Here is a 5000-nt window from a genome sequence, read left to right as displayed (position 1 = left end):
TCCGGAACAAAGAGGAAAATAACCATCCGGATTGTTTTAGGCGCAAAGTTCAAAAGCCAGCATGTGTGATGGTATGGGGGTGTATCAGTGCCCAAGGCATGGGTAAATTACACATCTGTGAATCAATCAATCAATCAATCAATCTTTTACTTATATAGCCCTAAATCACTAGTTTCTCAAAGGGCTGCACAAACCACAACACAGACCACTACGACATCCTCGGTAGGCCCACATAAGGGCAAGGAAAACTCACACCCAGTGGGACGTCGGTGACAATGATGACTATGAGAACCTTGGAGAGGACGAAAGCAATGGATGTCGAGCGGGTCTAACATGATACCGTGAAAGTTCAATCCAAAATGGATCCAACAGTCGCAAGAGTCCAGTCCAAAGCAGATCCAACACAGCAGCAAGAGTCCCGCTCACAGCGGAGCGAGCAGGAAACCATCCCAAGCGGAGGCGGATCAGCAGGAACCATTAATGCTGAAAGGTCTATACAGGTTTTGGAGCTACATATGTTTCATCCAAGCAATGTTATCATGGACGCCCCTGCTTATTTCAGCAAGACAAGTGTTACAATAGCGTGGCTTTGTAAAAAAAGAGTGTGGGTACTTTCCTGTTCTGCCTCCAGTCCAGACCTGTCTCCCATGGAAAATGTGTGGCGCATTATGAAGCGTAAAATACGACAGCGGAGACCCCGGACTGTTGAAGGACTGAAGCTCTACATAAAACAAGAATGGGAAAGAATTCCACTTTCAAAGCTTCAACAATTAGTTTCCTCAGTTCCCAAACGTTTATTGAGTGTTGTTAAAAGAAAAGGTGATGTAACACAGTGGTGAACATGCCCTTTCCCAACTACTTTGGCAAGTGTTGCAGCCATGAAATTCTAAGTTAATTATTATTTGCAAAAAAAAAATAAAGTTTATGAGTTTGAACATCAAATATGTTGCATTTGTAGCATATTCAACTGAATATGGGTTGAAAAGAATTAGCAAATCATTGTATTCTGTTTACATTTACATCTAACACAATTTCCCAACTCATATGGAAACGGGGTATGTGATAAAAGTTTCAACCAATTAATCAAAAGCCCAAGGAGGATGGCTTGAAACCAACTCTCTTCTTTTAGAGGTTTAAGTTCAGCGCTGCCATCAATTGCTTCTTCCAAATATGAAAAAAAACACCTTATGTTCCCTTGACCACATTATCTCCAAAAGCAAGAAAGATGCTATCAAAAACCAGATCAAGTCTGCATGAAGAACCTGAAAGTGTCTTATCATCAAAGCTGCTGCGTCACCCAGGAGCGTGGCGCCTGACGCAGGCAATATCACCAGACAGTCTGCCTGTCTCCTCTCCGTCCTCGGTATGGCTCACATCAAAGCAGTCATGGAGGTGTTGGAGGAAGTGTGTCTGAGATCATCTTGAACCTTCTCGTCTTTGTGTAAGGTTGCTTTGGAGTCTGGCTTGCTGGTAGCCATGACCTGCAGACCTCCACCCGCCGTGTCAACAACACCCGGCCAGCCGCAGGGAGCCTTTGTTGGCCGTCTGAGCCCGGGTCACACCTACGAGTGCTGCTAATGCGTGAAAGCAGACGCATGAAAGCTCATCTGCATGACTTCCCCCTCTCCTCCCTGCGCTGAGGAGCTTGTTCACACTCATCCTCTCAGCAGGTAAAAACACACAATGTACTCACAGGAAGTTGTGCATTCTTAATGTGATTATAGTCCTCAAACCAAACATAATTTAGATCAGGGGTCACCAGCGAGGTGCCCGCGGGCACCGGGTAGCCTGTAAGGACCAGGTGAGTAGCCCGCTGGCCTGTTCTAAAAATAGCTCAAATAGCAGCACTTACCAGTGAGCTGCCTCTATTTTTTAAGTTTTATTTATTTACTAGCAAGCTGGTGTCGCTTTGCTCGACATTTTTAATCCAAGAAAATATTTTAAAGACTTGGTCTTTACTTGTTTAAATAAATTCATTTATTTCTTCACTTTGCTTCTTATAACTTTGAGAAAGACAATTTTAGAAATAAAAATACAACCTTAAAAACGATTTTTAAACACATATACCTTTTAAATTCCATCCTCTTCTTTCCTGACAATTTAAATCAATGTTCAAGTATTTTTTTGTTGTAAAGAATAATAAATACATTTTAATTTAATTCTTCATTTTAGCTTCTGTTTTTTAGACGAAAAATATTTTTGAAATATTTCTTCAAACTTATTATTAAAAATATTCTGGCAAATCTACAAAATCTGTGGAATCAAATTTAAATCTTATTTCAAAGTCTTTTGAAATTTTTGTTCTGGAAAATCTATAAGAAACAATGATTTGTCTTTGTTAGAAATATAACTTTGTCCAATTTGTTATATATTCTAACAAAGTGCAGATTGAATTTTAACCTATTTAAAACATGTCATCAAAATTCTAAAATTAATCTTATTCAGGAAAAATTACTAATGATGTTCCATAAATATTTTTTTTTATTTTTTCAAAAAGATTCGAATTAGCTAATTTTCTCATTTTTTTTCGGTTGAATTTTGAATTTTAAAGAGTCGAAATTGAAGATAAACTATGTTTCAAAATTTCTTTTTCTTTTTTTTCGTGTTTTCTCCTCTTTCAAGCCGTTCAATTAAGTGTTTTTTCATCATTTATTCTCTACAAAAAAACTTTCCGTAAAATGAAAAAAAATGTACGACGGAATGACTGACAGAAATACCCATTTTTTTATTATATATATAGATTTATGTATTAAAGGTAAATTGAGCGAATTGGCTATTTCTGACAATTTATTTAAGTGTGTATCAAACTGGAAACCCGACGCATTAATCAGTACCCAAGAAGTAGCTCTTGGTTTCAAAAAGGTTGGTGACCCCTGGTTTAGATGAAGCGGGTTGTCCAAAGTTTCTAATATTAGCCTGATAGTTTTTTGATTCGCAGGTATACACTGTTTACTTAATGTATGACACCTGTTAGCTTGCTAATGTTATTTTTTTTTTAGTTAATTTTGTAGTGTATGTGGCACTTGAGACATGTTGCCGTTTAGCATGCTAACATTAGCAAGCTAGATTGTATAGCTAATTTAGCAGGTATACACCGCAGTGTCAAATATTTGTGTATTTTACTAATGCTAATGTATGCTACCCGTTTTTTTAGTTAATTTTGTAGGTACACACCTCAGTCATATTTTGATACTCGCTGCATGCTAATGTTAGTAGGCTATCATTGTAAACACATTTTTCAGGCACACACCTCCGAGTGATATATTTGGGTACTTGACGCATGTTGCGGTTTAGCAAGCTAACATTAGCAAGCTAGATTGTGTAGCTAATTTAGCAGGTGAGTGTCAAATATTTTTGTATTTCATTAATGCTAACTGTAAGCATGCTATTATTAGCATAGTTTTGCTCGTATGTTGTTGCTCAAGGCTATCTGGCCAGCATGCTAACTGTTAGCATTTCAGTTCGGCTTTGGCTCTTCGGCATTTAATTTCAGGTGAAATTGCATTTTCTAGTTCTTTATGATAAAAAACTATGTATTGTATTGGTTTTGAAGGTGAGAACTACCGAAATGGTCCCCACGTCAGTCCGTAGCCCTCAGTGGAAAATTTTTGGGCACCCCTGAGTGACAATATTGGTTTTGTGTTTTAGCGGACAAAGCAAATAGATTAGAGGCTAGACACAAATATCGATAACATCAATATAGTCTGATAAATTTGTATTTTTCAGTTTTTTATTGTTTTTTTTTTTATTGTTTATACATTGTCATACTCTAGGGACTATTTGATATTTTCAAAACGAGCTTTTACTTGTACTCCATAACCTATTTTTTGTTTTTGAAATTTGTATGTTGTAATTTTTGCTAGCGACTCTCTTTTGCTCGAACAATTGTATTTACTACTAGGGAATATTTAAATGATATGTTTATATAAGTAAGGGCTGTCAAACAATTAAAATATTTAATTGCGATAAATCGCAGTTTGTTCATCGTTAACTCAAAATTAATTGTGATTATTGCAGCTGAATATAATTTTTCGTCATTTATATGTGTACCCTAGACATGCTTTTTAAAGTTTATATCACCACATTTGGGAAATTAGTTGGCTTTAATTAAATGTTTTTAACAGCTCAACACAAAATGGACAAACACACTTTTAATGACAATTTAAAAAATGCTGTAGGAGCACTTGCATCCAGAGGAGAGGAGCTACACTTCCGTGTTTAAATACCAGTTTCAAGCAATAGTAACACAAAATTTGGATTGTTACGATCATGCTTTGATTGTCAAAGATGTTCGCTAATGTAATCTGTGTTATTTCTACCTGGATAAAAGCTTCTGATATTCTGTACATTACATGTTGTAAAATGAATGGTATTCATATGACACATGACACATTTTGACCTTCTCCATTAATTAATAAAATGTAATATTGAGCCTGCTAAACATTCTTTAGTTGCGGACTATCAATCCGAACAGGTTATAAAATAATATCAACTTTTTTTTCAATCTGCCAAAATACATTTATTTCGGTAGAAATATCACAGATTACGTGACAAGGTTAGACCGGGCGTGAAGCCTTGGGTCAGTATTGTGAAACAGGAAGTGTGTGATTGCTATTAGAAGTGCCTTGACATGTTTTGACGAATGTCACCGATTAAAGTGACTTTAGACTTCCTTTCTACCGTCTTTTTTTCTGCTGAGTTTCTACAGCAGTTCAAGTAACAATCGACATAATGCACTTGTAAACACGGACGTGAGGACGAACAAGCGGCAAAGGTGCCATCAGGTTATCGCTCCAATGATGTCGTCTCACGGCGATTGAAGATAAGATAGTCTTGGACCTGGGATGTCTATCATGTCCTGCTTTCTTCCTGCTGGCTATGTTGGAGCTTTTGGCGCAACAGTAACTGGACGCCATTACATTTCCTCAAACTACAAGGGTGAAAACGGAGACCGGACGCATGTGCGTTAATTACCCATCCATCCATCCATCCATCTTCTT

The sequence above is a fragment of the Nerophis ophidion genome, linkage group LG15, assembly GCF_033978795.1.
Source record: "Nerophis ophidion isolate RoL-2023_Sa linkage group LG15, RoL_Noph_v1.0, whole genome shotgun sequence".
Classification (NCBI taxonomy): domain Eukaryota; kingdom Metazoa; phylum Chordata; class Actinopteri; order Syngnathiformes; family Syngnathidae; genus Nerophis; species Nerophis ophidion.
Note: the sequence above shows the minus strand (reverse complement) of the source record.